The sequence below is a fragment of the Bubalus kerabau genome, chromosome 2, assembly GCF_029407905.1.
Source record: "Bubalus kerabau isolate K-KA32 ecotype Philippines breed swamp buffalo chromosome 2, PCC_UOA_SB_1v2, whole genome shotgun sequence".
Taxonomy (NCBI): domain Eukaryota; kingdom Metazoa; phylum Chordata; class Mammalia; order Artiodactyla; family Bovidae; genus Bubalus; species Bubalus kerabau.
Window position 1 is genome coordinate 145977247 of NC_073625.1, and position 17838 is coordinate 145995084.

General features: G+C 37.9%; 2 protein-coding genes across 10 annotated transcripts in view; one reads left to right on the forward strand and one right to left on the reverse strand.

The window, feature by feature from the left end:
* Positions 1–9114, reverse strand: part of SERPINI1 (serpin family I member 1) — an 82752-nt gene extending 73638 nt beyond the window's left edge. Inside the window, exons 1-2 of one of the 5 annotated variants that reach the window (XM_055569155.1) lie at positions 8478–8834; positions 5309–5427 (exon numbers count right to left, since the gene is read on the reverse strand). The gene's annotated coding sequence lies outside the window, so the exon portion shown is untranslated. Of the gene's footprint in view, positions 1–5308; positions 5428–8466; positions 8835–8861 lie in introns of those variants that run through there. The other 4 variants (XM_055569154.1, XM_055569157.1, XM_055569156.1 and 1 more) reach the window with 4 other exon arrangements.
* Positions 9115–9334: 220 nt separating this feature from the next.
* Positions 9335–17838, forward strand: part of PDCD10 (programmed cell death 10) — a 46710-nt gene continuing 38206 nt past the window's right edge. The window contains exons 1-2 of one of the 5 annotated variants that reach the window (XM_055569159.1): positions 9370–9475; positions 10616–10676. The gene's annotated coding sequence lies outside the window, so the exon portion shown is untranslated. Of the gene's footprint in view, positions 9476–9849; positions 10039–10615; positions 10677–17838 lie in introns of those variants that run through there. The other 4 variants (XM_055569162.1, XM_055569158.1, XM_055569163.1 and 1 more) reach the window with 4 other exon arrangements.

Consider the following 17838-nt stretch of genomic DNA (forward strand, 5'->3'; position numbering starts at 1 on the left):
TTTCACTATTAAGAAAGATGTTACCTATGGGTTTTTTGCAGATGTCCTTTGTAAGTTGAGGAGGTTCCCTTCTATTCCTAGTTTGTTGAGTGTTTTCACCAAGAAAATGTATTGGATTTTGTCAGATGATTTTCTGTATCTATTCAGATGATCATGTGCCTTTTGTTCTACTGATATGGTATATTACACTGCTGATTTTCAGGTTCAACCAACTTTGCATTCTGGAATAGATCCCACTTGATTACAGTATATAATTTTTATTTGTTGTCAGATTTGACGTAAGGACTTTTGAGTTTACATTCAGAGTTCCTATTTGTTCTTGTTTTGGTAGTTTGTATTTTTGTACTTGTTTGTCTATTTCATCTAGGTCATCTAATTTGTTATCATATTATTGTTCATAGTATTCCTTACTACTATCTTTTATTTTTCCAAGGCTAGTAGTAATGTCTCTTCTTTATTAAATTCACTTAAAAATTTCATTTTCCTCTAAGTTTTAATAAAGTATCTTAATTTCTCTTTAATTGACTCTCATAGCTTCCTACAATATTCAATATGCTAGTCAGTCTTTATTAATTGTACTTTAAAGTCTTGGCTTTACTATTCTGTACATTTGTTCGTCTCTTACATCAAGATCCCTGTCTCTATATAATATTTTGTGCAACTCCTGAAAATTTCTTAAGATTAGATGATTTGCTTCCCAGCTTCCTGAACTTTTATTTCAGGGGTAGGGAGTACTTAACTTTAGAGATTCTAATTTCTACTTGAATTAAAAGTTATAATTCACTTAAAATAATAAGTCATAATAAAATAAAATCTAACATTTAATAAAATATTTAATAAGTATGTAACACATGCCAAGTATTATACAATGTACTTTATGTGAAATCTCCCTCTATCAATATAAACATCCTTTAAGCTACAGATTACAAAACCAAATTTTAACCCAGTTTTGTACAACAGCAGAACCCACATTCTTAACCAGTGTCTGACAAACTTTAAAAAGGACCAGATAGGAAATATTTTAAGTTTGTGGGCCATATGATCTTTGCCACAATGACTCAACTCTTCTCTTGTAGCAAGAAAACTGTCTTAGCAATACGTAAATGAATGCGCAAAGCTGTTCCAATAAATTTGACTTACAAAAAAAGATAGTATGCCACAGGCCATAGGTTGTGGTCCCCTGCTCTTCACCTGCACACCACACTGGCCTACTTATTTTTCAAAGCCTTCCCTTATTACCACATAGTTCAATTTCTTCTGCTTCTGGACATGTGGCACAGCAACTGTTCTAATACCATCATCCTAAATCACATGTCCTTGTTTATACAAATATATCTTACAATGTCATCTTTTGTTAAACATATTGGCAAAAGATTATGCCAAGGAGTAATGATTTTATGTATTTTGTTGCATCTCTGTGTAACACCCAACTCCATGTTTCAGATTATAGTAGTTTAGAAATTTATATGACTATATCTAGAGTTTTGCCTCAATAAAACCACTGATCTAAGTTCACATAAAAGAAATATTAAGAACTGGACAATAAAGATGTTGATATGGAAATACAGACAACTGCAATATAGCCAAGCTCCTATGGTCAACATCTTTGACTATGAGCTCTTTCAGTGTAGAAGAAATACTTGTTTCCATTGTCTCAGTTTCAACTTTTTTCACACTTTCTTATCAGGAATCATAATTTACAAAACTCTAATAAGTCCTATGATGTATTTTTATAAGAATGAGTAATACTTTAGGTAATAATCAGTGTATAGATGTTGGTAATAGTTTTTACATTTTAAAAATGGTAATAACACCATTTTCCAGGATTAAATTTTTTGAGAGTGAGTTCCTGTCTACGAAGCAGTGGCTTTTTTGGCCTTTTTTTTTTTTTTGACAGATAGCATTTGTGTTTAAGCTTTGTTTACTATTCAATTGTTCTTTCATTTACACTACACCTATATTTTTCAATTTGACCTATATGAAGATTCTTTGATACTTTGAGGCTTAAAGCAGATTTAAAAATAGAAACATCCTTTCAATGCTACAGAAAATATCTGTAATGAACAGAACAGGACAAGTATTATATGTGATTTGGCTAGATGGTCTTTTAACTAGAGATACCATCAGTCTTTGGGAAATGCCTTCGCCCAGAGACTTCAACTCTGGTAGTCACAGAAACGAAAACTTGGTGTAAGAAGATTTGAGTTTTCTAACCTGGGGAGAAAAACAAACAAAAACCCAAATGAACAAACAGGAAACAATGAGTCAGTTAGAAGATGGAATACATTTTAAAGTTAGTAAAGTTAGTATAATTTTAATTATCAGACTATGGCTAACACTATTGATTGGTTACCCCAAATTACATTCAAACCATTGTTCCCCTGCTTCATCCACTACAAAGGCCCAAAGTCCTTGATATCTCAACATCCCTTAATGCTAGCGGTAGCTACATGCCATGGGCCACTAAGTCCACAGTGGACATTTGGTGGAGGTCATTGGAAAAGCTTTTATTTCCTTATTGAAAGAGAAAAACTCAATAGGTACAAGCTGTTCCTCAGTCTTCCTGCCCTAAACTAAAATATGATGTCTTGATCTGCAGAAGCATCCATCTTGTATCAGGCACAAGAGAAAGCGTGAAGACAAAATCCTGACTACATTCAACTAGCCTCTAAACAAAAGGACACAACCACTTTCTTCTAGACTTTTTGTCCTGGAAAAAAAATAAATCCCTATTATTTTATGTCACTGTGCATGAAACTTGCAGCTGAAAGCATTTCTAACTGATACATCCTTTCGAACTACTTTTTAAATTGTCAATTAATTTTGGCCACATAATGTAAATGAAATTTGGTTTTTAAGATAACCCTGGACAATAAGACTTCTTTCTCCTTCAAAATGTTTATTATATATTAATAATTATTAACTAAATCTGTTGTTATACTAAAAAATGAATAGCTATTATTAGGTATTTATAATTTTGTTACTGACATTTATTTTTAAAAGAGATTTAGGATAGTTAGTAGAGGTTACTTAACTGGGAGGCTGGATCTAAAAGGCATTAATTGCTTCAGTGATTTTAAATTACTTTGTGAAGTACACAACAATTAAATGCTCCAATAACTGATTTAATTCAAGTGAATGGCAAAAATTATACATCATAATACAGTATCTATAGCATACTACTAAAAGGTGAAAAAACAATAAAATTAACTCTTTAAGTTATATAGGATTAAAAGACCTCAAATAAAACTTAGGTTTAAGAACAAAATTTAGGTTATCAAGAAAAAGACAGAAGCAGTCCAATGGGGGCAAAATATCAGAAGTATCCCAGTGAGCTCTTGGAGGTCCATTCAAAAATGTTAAGATACTAATGGAAAAATGAACTATGGGTTGATAGGTACTCACTGAATTGCTAGACTGTGCTACAGAAATACTTTCTGACACTTGAGTTACTGTTACTGGGAACTTTGGTATATCTGGGAAAAACAATACACTTAGGAAAATGAAGTAATTAAATCAAAGTAAATTCCATCTGCCTTCCTTCCCATACTAAATTATGAGCTGTGGGACCAGAAGGCTTTCCTTTCTTAGCCTGAACCAGAAGAGGGCCTTGAAGCAGTGGCTTGCGCTTCAGGGACCAGGCGCACTTGAGCAGCTGTGCTGTATGGAGGCCCAGCACTGAGCTCTGTCAATGTCTCAGAACTCATCCTCTGCCCATGCTGGCTCAAAGATGACAAATACTTGAATAATTTAAATTGAATAAGTCTGAGTACGGTCTCCCATTGTAACCATTTCACTGAAAATAGAATATTCAAGAGCAGTTAAGTTTTAGTTAAGAGAAAGCCTCATGTTGCATTCACGTACGTTAAGTCTACTTTCAGGCGTTAAGGAAAAAAAAAGTAAAAAATGCGTATATATGTGTATAGTGGGGAATGTTACATAAAAGTACACCTTTAAGTCAGCACAGTTCTAGACAACGAGAGACCACACAAATTCCAAACTGCTTCGAATTAATAAATTTATATTTAAAGTATACACACATGCAAAGTGGCCACTAACTAAGCAATGTTTATTCATTCAGAAATCCAGGAAAAGGCAGTGATATTTATATTTAGCTTGATATAAGCAACTGTTGTGGGCAGTGGGCTGAATTTAGTGTAAAAAGAGATGTCTAAGAAAATTTCATTTTTCTAGTTGTACTTGTTTGTGAAAAATGTAGAATGCTTCATTATAGGTTGTCAAAATATAATGACTGTTATTGTTAAACTATGTATAAGGCTCTCAAAGTAAATACCAAGGGAAATGAAACTCAGTCTTAATTCTGAAGATACTACGCATCTGGTGAGGAAGACAGGAACTCAGCTAACTCTATACAAGACACTGTGCTGAGCTAAAGAGTAATGCCATCGAAACATGAAGATTAATCAATCATCTAAGTCAAACTCTATCTATCAGTATGCTAATAAAGGCATATTAAAAAGTAAACAAAAGACAAGTTAAATATCTGCTATTATTAAATTCACTGCTAAAGAACTATTTACAATTAAATTCTCCAGGTCTTATAATAATAAAAGGAAAATCACATTTGAATTCTTAATTCTAACACTAATCAGATTGTTTCTGGAAGGTCAAGTACCAAAACAATAAATGCCCAATTCCACATGTGCTTAAACACAATCAATCTGACTTTTAAAAAAAAGAATGATTAGAAAAAATGGAAGAGTAAATTCAATTTTTATAGAATGAAATATGATTTTTAATAGATAAGCTTCAACAAAGGTATCTTATTAGGGTGTATGGTGGTGAGCCGCAGGTTCCTCTGGTTGTAGAAGGCAGATCTTAAGTGCCACTAGCAGGAGAGCCCTTTTCCTTGCCTATAATTCCTTGTCTCTGCGATGAATTTACAAATGGGGGCACACAAAGTTGTAGGTAAATCTTTGCAGCCCAGTCGGAATCAAATCAGGCTCAAGTAACACTTTGGAAAAGGCTAAACAGCACAAAGACATTCTCAGAAGGCCTAATGTAGAGTAATTATTCTGTGAGGGCAACTGACTTCTTCATCAAAGTGCAAGATGTCTCAACACATACATTAAAGAAGTATTGGTTCCAAGTTCTTGAAATAGTAAGTGGTTATAGGGCAACTTCTTTCTGCTGGGCATGATGTTGGTGCTAAGAGGAAAAGATAGGAAAGGAGCATAGAGTCTCCAGGAGCTAATAATTGTTACTTAAAACACAGTTAACCAAACTTTAATGACTAAATGCTGACATTAACCATAAGACTGAAAATAAAACAGAAACAAATCTTTACCTCTGTATGACAATTAATCTTGATCCTCAAAGCAGTATTTAACTTTAGAAGATGGCTTTTAAAGGTGGCAGGGGCAGGAAGCAAGGGGTATCTTGCTTTAGTGTCTAGTTCAAGTACTTCTGTTATTTAGGGGGAAAACATCAGTTTTTACTTTTTAATATTATATCCAACTAATACTAAGTTTCACATATACATATACACCTGCAGTAGTCTTTCCACTTTGCTTCAATAACCGATGATTATTCAACATGTAATGAATTAATGTCTATTTGGCTTCAGTTAAAATGATAATTTAGGAAACTACTGTCTCCCACAATGGGTGTAGGCCTCTAGAAATTAATAACTTGGGGGAAAAAAAGGTCATGAAATCACTTACAGGCATTCAACCAAAAAAGGATCAAATCTCTTTTTTCTCTTGCTAAGGGTATGTGTCTCATACATTTTTCCTCATATTTATCCCCCCTTGTCCTCTATGCCACCTATCCCTGTCCCACATCAAAACCATTTGATCTTGAACCTTTAAATCTTATTCTTTTGTGCTGCATGCAACAGTGAATCCTCCTGTTAGAGAGAAATCCATGCTACTCAATTATTTTTACTCAATAGGCTTAGAGTTAGAATGTTACGTAAAAAAAAAAAAGTCCAATATATATTGTAATTTGAAATTAACCAGGTCTTTCAGCTAAAGGACACTAATCCCATGAGCATCTTCCACTTGAGAGACATTCTGCATTCTGCTGATTTTTTTTTTCCTTTCTCATCCTATACATACTCTGATAGCCTATGCAAATAGTAAAAATAAAGAGCAGAATAATGTGCTTTTAAACCAAGTAATGCTTCACAGAAAACTATAAACTGTCATATGAGGAACTTCTCACTAGTAACATTTAAGAATTCTGAGATTTAGTGTGAACACCAACTTAATATGTGTCAAGAGTTCAAGGTAACAAATACTCAAGTGCCACATACTGCCAATGATTTTCTTCCTTATAAAAACATGGTTTTCTTATTCTCAAATGATACAGAAACCCAATCTTTTACACTGACACAATAAAAAAGATCCATATCTTTGAAAAAGGTGAAACATTCTGTTAATACCAGAGACTCATTCATTCATAATGAGAATTCCTTTTTGATGCTTCAAAGCATCAAGACCTATAAATAGTTGGGACTCAAAGTACATCTGAATTTCAACTGTTTTGGTATGTATTTTCTATCTTATTTACTTGATTACTAACTGACTCCCAACCAAACCCTGTCAAAAAGATCTTTTGATAAAGACCCTGAAAGAACTTCAGTGCCAGTATTATTCTTAATTATTATTATTACATGGTAGAAACAACCCAGTGACAGCAAGTATTCAGTTTCACAAAATGAATCAGTAGCAGAGCCTGAGACAGAAACTGAGACTGATTCAGGATGATCTACTTAATCAGAAGTAACAAGGGCAAACACAATCTTTTCCAAACCTAACTACACCCTAGTACCCATTTTTCCACCTAAAATCATTTCCACAGGTCATATCAGCTATATGTAGATTCACAGACTCTCTGGTGATGCAGCAAAGATAAAATCCCTTCCTTAACCATAGTTGCGAAGTTTAGTGGCTACTGTTGCCTTTTCTTCCTTCTAAGCTCTTTGTTGCTTCTAATACTTACTTGATCTACTTGAGTACAATCTAAAAAGACACTGTTTTTCTAACATGTGTCCCCTATATATTTCTCTAATTGTGAGAGTATGGGAGGGGCTTTTGGAGTATATACATTGATAAGTCACTTAGGCTTATCAGTGGTAGCGCTCAGTAGGATTGAACTTTAAGCTATGAATTTTTTCTAGCCATTTCTTTTCAGAAAAGAATTCTCTGTGTGTTACAGAAATAAAATCCAAAACTCATGAGTGAATCAGCAAACCATGGAAACAAAAAAAATAGAAGGCAATTACTCCATTTTACTGACCCTAGTTAAAAAAAAAAAAATCCCAAATTAAAGTATTCAGGCAGACTCTGAAATATACAACTGTCACAAAGAAAGCATTTCTGGGCAAAATGTGCTGCAATATGCTACTATGATTAAAAGCTATGTAATCTGGGGGAACCTCTGTAACAAAAAGAAAAAGAAAATGAACTGGGCAAATAGCTTTTTACAACCTTTCTTTTTAAAAAAAGGCTGTAATTCTGTCATAGTTACACAAAGGTAGATGGGACTTTCATCTTTATCTAGAATTAAAAACGTATTTCCATCTACAGGTATTTAATTATAGTCAAAGAAACCACACATGGTTTCCTACTGAGAATAAACTATTATTTTATAATACCATTACATGTGTTAAGTCTGAACCCATCATAATGCATACTAAGGGAAATCACTTAGCACATGATCTCTAAACAGAAAAGATCCTTGCACAGCTCTTTTGGTACTTCTGTTTGTTAAAATGTACAAATACTACTAGACACAAATGAGAGAATAAGGGGCAGCAGTGAAGTACAACGTACGTTCCCACTGTAGGCTGAGTCCTGGTCTTTGTTCCGATATTCTAGAGCCACTGGCAGGGAAAGCTAAGTATCCCTCTATTATAAAAAGCAATTTTACATGATTGCTGGCAAAAGTTATACTTCTGATAGGTTCAGTCATCTTGATTATTCCTGACTGCATTTGCTTATTTAATAGAGATCTTGCAATTCTAGAAACCTGCAGTATAACCACCGAAAACGGTTCCGTAGCAGGACAATCTGATAAAACAACATAAAGGGTACATAGTGAGGAAAACTGCAAAGTTATTTGACCAGCGAAACAGTTCTGAAGTAATTCTCTATCAATGACAAAATTTTCTGTATTTTACCAGCTACGCACCTACCCAAATATCATCCACCTTGCCCTCAATTAGCAGGGTTTCCTCAATATTAAAATCTCCCAGAACAGTTTAATGGTACAACTCAGATCAAAAACACTAACCACGCCCTTAATGCCCCGAGTCAAGCCACCTTTTGCTGCCTTATCTCCCCTTAAACTCCAAAAACGTATATCTTTCACCTAAAAGGGTTTGCACCAGTTCGCTAACCTTAGTCAGAGACTCTTTTTAGCTGCGCCTTGATAAAATTCCTATTGGAAGACGCTTTCTCCTGGGCAGAGCAGATGCCCAGGAGAGGCACCCACGCTTACCTCCCACACACCTGCAAACCCCTGGCGGGATGCTGGACCTGAGGCTTCGAGGACTGCGCTCCGCTCCTGTTCCTGCTCTCTCTCCCGGGAAACTACAGTCCAGGCTGCGCCTTCGGCTGCTACAGGGACCCAAGCTCCGCCTCCCCCTCCTCTAGTTGGCGAATTCAGCAGCTGTTGCTCCTCCCCCTGCTGTTCCGGCTGCTGTCCTGGCTGGAGGCAGCGGGAAGCTGCTGCCCTGGTACCTAAGCGTTCCCTCGCGCTCCTGCAGCTTCTCTGCCGCTTCCCTCCTCTGGTGACCCCTCTCCCCTCACGCAGTAGCCTGACACCTGGAGCAGCTCCCCGCCCCGTCAGGGCATATCCGCGAGTAGCCCAGGCTCAACCTATCCCTGCCCGACCTGCAGGTCTGAACGATCGGTGTGCCTGGTGCTTGGCCGCTTTCGGGGAAACTGATCCTTCGGCCGGAGCGCATCCCCACATCTCGCTTTCCCTCCACCCTGGCGATTCCCCAGCGACTTCCCCGCCGCCCGCGAGGCTCAGCCGCCCCACTTTAGCCACTTGAAGCTCTTCCCCCACCCTCGTTCCCTCCTCGCCTCCGCTAGCCCGCCCCCACAATGGGTGAGACGCCTGCCGGGCCGACCCTGCATTCTGATTGGCGCAGGTGAGAGCTGACCCCTCCCTTCCTCTTCTTTCCGTGCACCCTCTCTCTTCTTCTCACCTCCTCCCGCAAAGGCAGGGACTCTCCCCTTATTGGCTAAAAGTGTCCCCACCCATCGTCTTCGGTTGCACCGCATAGCCTGACGGGAATTGTAGTCCTGGGTATGCAGGAATTGCCAATGATGCCAGCGAGCGGGACTACGAATCCCCATAGGCCCCTGCGCGACTCCGGCTGGGCAGGATTCCGGACAACGCCTGGTTCCTCTCGGGTCCTTCCGGCGTCGCCGGAGTGAATTGATCCCGGAGTTGAAGAGGGCTTCAAAGGTGGGAAGTGAAGTCAGTACCTCAGTAACCGGTAAGGTGTGGCTGTTCTGTCCCAGTCCCCGTGGTCCCGCGTGGAGCAGAAGAGGTCTGGGGTCACATGGGGGCCGCGGCTAAGGCACTAGGGCTTGGTTCTGGCAGGCGGAGCGGACAGGGCTGGGAACGGGGCCCTATGGGCGTAAGCGAGGTTACCCTACGCGAGTGGCGTAAAGCGGGTTTGTAAATGCCGCCTGCCCTGCTCGGGCCTGAAAGCCTCCAGGAAGTCTCCTGTAGGTGGGGGCGGGAGGGGAAGGGCGAGGTTGGCCTCTGCTGCCCCCGGAGTAGGGAGAGGGCGGATGTGCCTGGGGTGGGGTCCTCTGAAGGTGTGGCTTGGGGCGGGGAGATGAGACTGCTGTTTTCCCCCAGCTTTAGAAGTAGGATAGGGAAGGAGTGGAGGAAGGAAGGGGCACTTGGAGTCGACTCTTGAGGTGACTCGGGTTATGCCCTTTGAGAGAAGAGAACTGTAGAAGGAAGAGTCAAAATGTTGACAGAGATCTACGAATTCAGTTCCAGTTTCATGATGTGGTCCCTCTAAGGAGGTAATTTTGCTCCGAATAGGCAAGTTTAACTTTATAAAGATGTAATTCCTAATATGTATTTACACCTTTGCTGTTTCAAGGAGTATTCCTAGTGGGATGCTAATGAGGAAACTGAGGGGGTAAATGATGTGCACAAGGTCACACACGTAGGGACAGATCTTCTGACTCTAATCCATTTGTAATCCAGCTTCTAAATCTGAGCTGCCGTACCAGAAAGAAAAAGTGGGGAGGTTGGTTGTGTTTTTTGAAGAGGAAGTTGCAAAGTAATGCATTTTAGGTATTTCTAAGAAGCCATCTGTGAATTCCTCAATAAAAGAAACACTCACTCTAATCTGTTGTTGGAAAAATAAGAATCAGTTTCAACTTAGCTATTTTTCCCTCATAATAGAGGTATATCCAGTGATGAATGGTGCTACCGTTTTAAAGGGTAGTTCATGGGACAGGAGAAAGGTAACAATATGGCTCATCTTTACTCTTGAAAGATACTCCTTTCCCTTTCTACTTTAGGACTGTATTATTATTATTATTCTCAACTAAGAACAATGGGATTGGGATTCTTCCACGAAACTTATTTTACACTTTTTCAAATAATACAGCATCAAGAGACAGTTTAGTGTGCTCATTACTAGAAAAGAAGATATGCTGCATTTCTTGGAGGTAACATGACATTTTTTTTTTTTTTTTTTTTTTTTTTTTACTTCCCCTCATTTTCTTTTCGTGTGTGTGTGTAAATAATAACATCAGGCTTTTGTATATTTTATTTTTCTTACCATCTATGAGTTTTAACTTATCCTTGTTTTATGTTAAAGAATGGAAAAATAATACATTTATGTTTTGTATTGAGCAGAAAGTAGTGTGCTTGTTCCAGTCTTATCCATTGTTGTGACCACATATAATTACAGTGCATAAATATTAGACAGTTCTTTAATAGAGTTTTAGTAGTACATTCATTGACATTTGTTCCTGGTAAGTTTATATATAAGAATCAGTTATCTGCTGATCGCAGGTAATCTGTCATGGCTTACTGTTGTATGCATTGACCATTGAAATATGGCGCGTTTGAATGTACTCTGCAGTTACTAAAATTACCCACAATATGTCTTAACTTTTGAATGCAAAAACACTTTCTAGGATCAGGAGTTCTATTACATTCCTTTTAAAATAAAAATGACTTGTAAAATAAAAGAGAGGTGTAATACTATAGAATGAAGTAAAATCAAGAATAGTTAGCACCATGAGTAAGAAATGCAGTACACAAGGAAGGAAGACCTAACTAAGCAAGTGGACAATTATGTGGAGATAACTGACTCAGTGCTGTGTTAGACGGGTGCGGTAGTTTAAGTAAACCATAAACAGATCATGAGTCAGTGATAGTAAAGAAAGAGTGTTAATATATTTTCTATATGGCCACATACAGGCATTTGGTTTCTTGGAGGAAGTGAGAAATGAGTTCTAATTTTTGGCATGCATTTGGGAGGTTGTGGAATGAACTTTTGAACCAAAAGTAAGCAAAATTTGGGAATTAGAAAATTAATATAACACACTTGTCTGCTGCTGCTGCTGCTAAGTCGCTTCAGTCGTGTCCGACTCTGTGCACCCCCATAGACGGAAGCCCACCAGGCTTTCCCGTCCTGGGATTCTCCAGGCAAGAACACTGGAGTGGGTTGCCATTTCCTTCTCCAATGCATGAAAGTGAAGTTGCTCAGTCATGTCCGACTCCTAGCGACCCCATGGACTGCAGCCTACCAGGCTCCTCCGCCCATGGGATTTTCCAGGCAAGAGTACTGGAGTGGGGTGCCATTGCCTTCTCTGAACGCACTTGTCTAGTGCATGCTAATTTTTGTCCTTGGTTAGATTATACCACTAACTTTTCTTCATCTCTGAGGGTCATCGTAGTTTTGGTATTTTGTCTGGTCCTAACAGAATGGTAAGATAATGTTTTTATTGTGTTTATCACCTTTCAGTCACATGCTGGAGTACTGTGGTGGTATAACTGAGTACCTGTTTACAAAGAGAATAAAGAAAGAAGTTCAGATTGGTTTTAAGTGAAGGATTCTGTAACTAGTAACTGGCGGTACCAAGGCATAATCCATGTCTTTTAACTATAGATCTTTTTCATACTTTGAGATAAAGACTCAGTTTCCTTATTTATTTTTACATGAGAAAAAGACTTAAAATGACTTAAATATTCAGGTACTATTACCCTGTTACTCTATTCAGTGCTGGCAGTTTCTCTTTTGTTTGCTGTGTAGCTTTCCAGCCTTATCTCCAGCCTTTCTTGTTTACTGTGCCTTTCAGTTACTACCTGCATTACTGTGCCTTTCAGTTACTACCTGCATAAGCTTTTTCCTGACTTGGGGTCATTTACACCTGTTTCATCCTCCTGCTTGGATTGCTTCACCTCCCCTTCCCAAGTCTGGCTCTTTTCAACTCCATAGACTGTAGCCCACCACATTCCTCTATCTATGGAGTTCTCCAGGCAAGAATACTGGAATGGGTAGCCATTCCCTTCTCCAGGGGATCTTCCCATCCTAGGGATTGAACCTGGGTCTCCTGCTTGCCTTGCAGGCAGACTCTACTGTCTGAGGTACCAGGGAGGCCCCAAGTCTGGCCAACTCCTAGTTAATTTTCAAGTCTCAGTTTAGATGTCATTTCTCAGGGGAATGTTCCCTGACCTTTGACTCCTCCTTCCTCAAACTAAGTTCCTACTATATATTCACCATACTCTGTACTTTTTTGTAGCATCATCACAATAGGAACTTAATTATTTTTGTGTTTATTTGATAAGTGTCTGTCTCCCTCACTAGACAGTAAGCTTCCTGAGCGGGCCCTTATTTGTCATGTGCCTTACCTCATTACTTATACAGTGCCCAGCACAAAGTTAAGTAGTCAGTAATTATTTGCTGAATGTATGAATAAATGTAAGTGCTTTCATGCACAGTGCGTCCATACACAGTGCATCCAGCACTCTGCCAAGGGGCAGAAATACAAAAATGCATAAAAGAGATTGTTTCCTACCTTTGGATAAAAAGAGGTTATTGACAGAAGTTGGATACAAATTGTAGAAAGATGTTTGTTCTTTCTTGGAGGTCTGTAAAATGAGGGTAGTTTTCTGTGTGGAAATGGGAAAGGAATCATTTTCTATTACAGCAAAATTTCTGTATAACAGTGTTTTGGAGACCTTATCACTATCCTGCTCTTACAAGCAACATTCATTATAATAAAATATAGATATGCAAGGAACTAACTTTCTGTGAATTCTGTTCTTCCCTGTTAGCTCGTCTGTCCTCAACAAAATTCATGATTTTCCCTTTTCTTTGTTGTTTTGTTTTTTAACCACAGTAATCTTCCTTTGAATTTTACCTTTAATATAACTTGCCTTAGACAGAGTGACTGTAAAACTGAGTGGTGTTTATTTCAAAGGAGCTTATAGTTTGAGCTTCATGAAAATTGTCATATTTCCGTGGGTCTTAAGGTAATATCTTATTTGCTTTAAACCTCAGTACTTACAAGAGTAAAAATATTATTTTCAAAACATGAAGACTAAATTCAGAAATAAATTGTGGTAGGTTTTGGTTCTGAAAACAAAACTCTCTGATCCTTCAGAGTACTACTATAATGGTATAGAATAAATTCAGCAGCTCAGAGTTGCTGTAGCCTTGCATGGCTTCATGAATTTACCAGTTCACTGTCCCACAAAATATTGTCAAAAAGTGCTTGCTCGTATTTGGCCGAGTTTTTATTATTAATACAAGTCTTTGGTAAATCCTAAACTTACATTTTTAAGTAAGTCCCTATGTTACTTGAATCAGGGATAATAAAATTCGTATTGACCTAGCATACCAATATGTGAAGGATAAAACTGAGGTACTGCTTCTTATATCTTGTTCAATTATTAAGGTTGTTACTATTGGTAACGTGTGCCAAGAATTTTAAGCTAATTCCATGATAAACAATTTTTTCTCCACAATATAAACTGCAGAAGTGATTTAGAAGTTAAATAGTGTGATTGATGGTGTATATTACTGCATTTGAAATGTTATAGAAAGTTGCAGTCTTATTAGTGATTTATATTTTAGCAATACAAGCATGCATGCGCACACGATGTAAAAAGTGAAAGCACCTTTATTGTAGCAGTTAGAAATAATTTATTTGCAGAAAGGTAAACTGTGTAGTTTGGTGGTCCATTTTTGTTTCTATGTAGAATTTAGTTTTCTCATTTTAGCTACACAATTAATTGCGTCTTGAATACAATGTAATATTATAATCATATTTTTTCAAGGTCACGCTTACATTTTTTGGTGCGCATGATCTTTCTTTTTAACCACTTAAAAAGTGAAATGGGTCTTCAAACTCAGTGTCACTGTACAGTTGTCTAGAATCAGGTGTTGCTATTTTAAAAAAAAAAGAATTTTCTTTTTCATCAGCTGGCTTATGAATTATTGGGTAACAGCAGTGGAACATATTTAAGTAGTAGTCATTACTGTTTACTCAGGCCAGTCCTTTGGAAATAAGTTTACCAGAAAAAGATAGATTGTATAATAATGATACTTTGATTTGTTTATTTATCATATATTTGTTAAATATATATTATGTGTAAAATTGCCTTAAATCTTTGTATGACCCTGTGATGTAGAGGCACTATTATCCCCAGTTTAAGAAAACTAAAGTATAGGGAGGTTAAGTAACTTTCGCAAGGTCACACAACCACTTACTGCTTGGAATTAGGATTTAAATCCATGCTGGTGAAGTTAAGACACTATATTTTTAATCATGGCAGTAAAAATGGTGTTAGTTTTTGAGCACCGATGGAGGGCTCAACTTAAGAGTTCCAGTTACAAAACGTTGTGTCTTAGATACTAAAGTCAAGGTGGCAGGCGAAAATTACTTATCTTAAAATTTACTCTAAAAGGAACATTTTGAAAGTTACCACATTGGAAACTGACATAGCATTAACAAATACATTTTTCCTCTAGCATTGGAATAGAATTACTTTTCCTTTGAGTGCTGGGTCAAGTATTTAACTTGCTCTTCAGAGATCTTTCTGGAAAGGAAATATGTACATTATACTACAAGAGTCACAGTGTGGTGAGCCTCTATCTGGGGGACAGCTGTGGCTCTCAGTCCAGTGGTAGGTAGCAGCAGATCCATGTCTTTATCACTTGCATTCAGGGGCTTATATTTGCGGAATGGAATTAAAATCACCCAGTATTTCAATAGTTATTTTTCTTTTTGTTTTCTTCAAAAATGAAAAATGTTAAACGTGCCTGTTGAATTTGCATAGGGCAAGTATATGTATAGTATGACACAGGTATGCTCCCCGGAGTTATGTAAAGTGGCAGCTTGACATGTATTTCTTGATTGTTTCTCTTCCCTACAAGACTGCACACCCTCAAGGGCATGGACTATATCTAGCTTTTCATCGTCGCATCTCCAACACTGCTGCTGATTTAGACTGACTATGAAGATCCCCTGGAGAAGGAAATGACAACCCACTCCAGTATTCTTGCCTGGAGAATCACATGGACAGAGGAGCCTGGTGGGCTACAGTCCACGGGGTCGCAAAGAGTCGGACACGACTGAGCGACTACACTTACTTATGCAGAGTACTGAGCTAGGTACTAGGAAATAGAGAAAGGAATAAAACTTCTCTACAGTGTTTATAATTTAGTGGATAGTAGCGGGGTGGAAAGACCATTATATGGACATTTGGTCTTTCTGATATATTAAGTACTTGCACATGCATCAATTCATTTGATAATTTTGCATCAGAGCCAATAGGAAGGGGGAAAAAAATGATAGTTTCTCTGAGTTACCTTTGGGTCCCTGGCACTGAAATATGCCTTTCTGCCTTATTCAGCCATCCTGTCTTCAGGATGAACTGGAAATCTAATGGAGTTTGGAGTTCAGGAAGGACAAAACCCTCAGGTGTTAAACTCTTGCTTCCTTCTTAGACTTCTTATGTTGCTGGAACCAAAGGCATTTGGGAATGGTAAATGAGTCATACCTAGCCTCCAGAGTGCAACTGTGCCCTATACCAGTTCACATTGTTACAAGGCTGTCTAGTTTAATTCCATAGGATTTCGAATAATGCTGTAGACACTTGGCAGATGACGTTATCCATAATAAAATTGGCATTTTGACAGTACTGTCAAAACTTGAGAGGTTTCTGAGGTCCTCCCTTTATTTTGGTGTCCTTCCTTGAAAAATGAATTACAGTTTTACAAGTGAAGGTCATGGGAAGAATTGTATATACGATACAAACAGATACCATTCTGTCTCCTTCATTTCTTCTTGTGACTAATAGCATTTTTATTTGAGATCACTTGGAGCTAAAGGTGAAGTTAAATGTCATTATCAAGATAGAATCTTGTCCTTATTCTCACTTACTGTTAAACAAATGAGTCAGAGTCCATTTATTAGGTTGGTGCAAAAGTAATTGCAGTTTCAGTCCGTGAATTTTAAATCATAACTTGGCTAAAATACATCTTTATTAATCAAAATAGGAACCATTACAATCAACACATTTTTGCCAATGAGAAAGAAGTTTGTTTATTCCTGTAGTGTAAAAATCCATGCTTGGGGATTTGACAAACTCTTGGAAAGCATTTTCTGCATCCTTTTGGTTATGGAAGCATTTTGCCTGCAAAAAGTTGGTGAGATGCTTGAAGAAGTGGTAGTTGGTTGACGAGAGGTCGGGTGAACCTTGCGAATGAGGTAAGGCCCAATTCGTTCAACTTTTGAAGTGTTAGTTGTGCAACGTGTGGTCAGACGTTGTCTTGGATAAGAATTAGGCCCTGTAGACCAGTGCTGGCCGCAAGCATTGCAGTTTTCAGTGCATCTCATCAATTTGCTGAGCATACCTACCAGATGTAATGGTTTCACTGGGATTCAGAAGGTTGTAGTAGATCAGACACTACCAAACAGGAACCATGACTTTGCTGCAGTTTGGCTTTGGGATGTATTTTGGAGATTCAGTCCAGCACTGAACTTGCATCACCACCAGTTGTCATATAAAATCCACTTTTCATCTCACAAAACAATCCAATCGAGTAATAGTTTGTTGTTGTTGTGTAGAATAAGAGGATATACTTCAAAGCAATGGTTTTTTTTTGGTTTGCAGTCAGCTCATGAGGCACCCAGTTAACTAGCTTTTTCACCTTCCAGTTTGCTTCAAATACCAAATGATTGTAGAATGGTTGAGATGTTGAGTTCTTCAGCAGCTTCTCCTGTAGTTGTAAGAGGATCCGCTTCAATGATTGCTCTCGGTTGTTGTCAGCTTCCGACGGCTGGCCACTGTGCTCCTCGCCTTCAAGGCTCTTACCTCCTTTGCGGAACTTCTTGAACCACCACTGCACTGTGTGTGTGTTAGCAGTTCCTGGGCGAAATGCGTTGTTGATGTTGTGAGTTGTCAGCGCTGCCTTATGACCCATTTGGAACTCGGATGAGAAAATTGCTCGAATTTGCGTTTTATCTAACATCATTTCCATAGTCCAAAATAAATATAAAATAAACAGCAAGTAGTAAATCATTAGCAAAAAAACATAAAGTGAGAAATGCACATTAAAATATGTATAGCATAACCACATTTATTAAGAATATATTCCAATATCGAACAGCAAATTTCAACAGTGCAAAACTGCATTTACATTTGTACCAACCTAATATCTAGGGCTAATAATTTTATCAACATTTAAGCACCTTGTGGCAGTCTTGTGGTGCAAAGAAATTTGATAAAGAAAATACACATTGCATACTGTAGCGAACCTTAGGCAATAAGGAGTTATTAAGGAAAATGTAAGACTATAAGTGATACAGA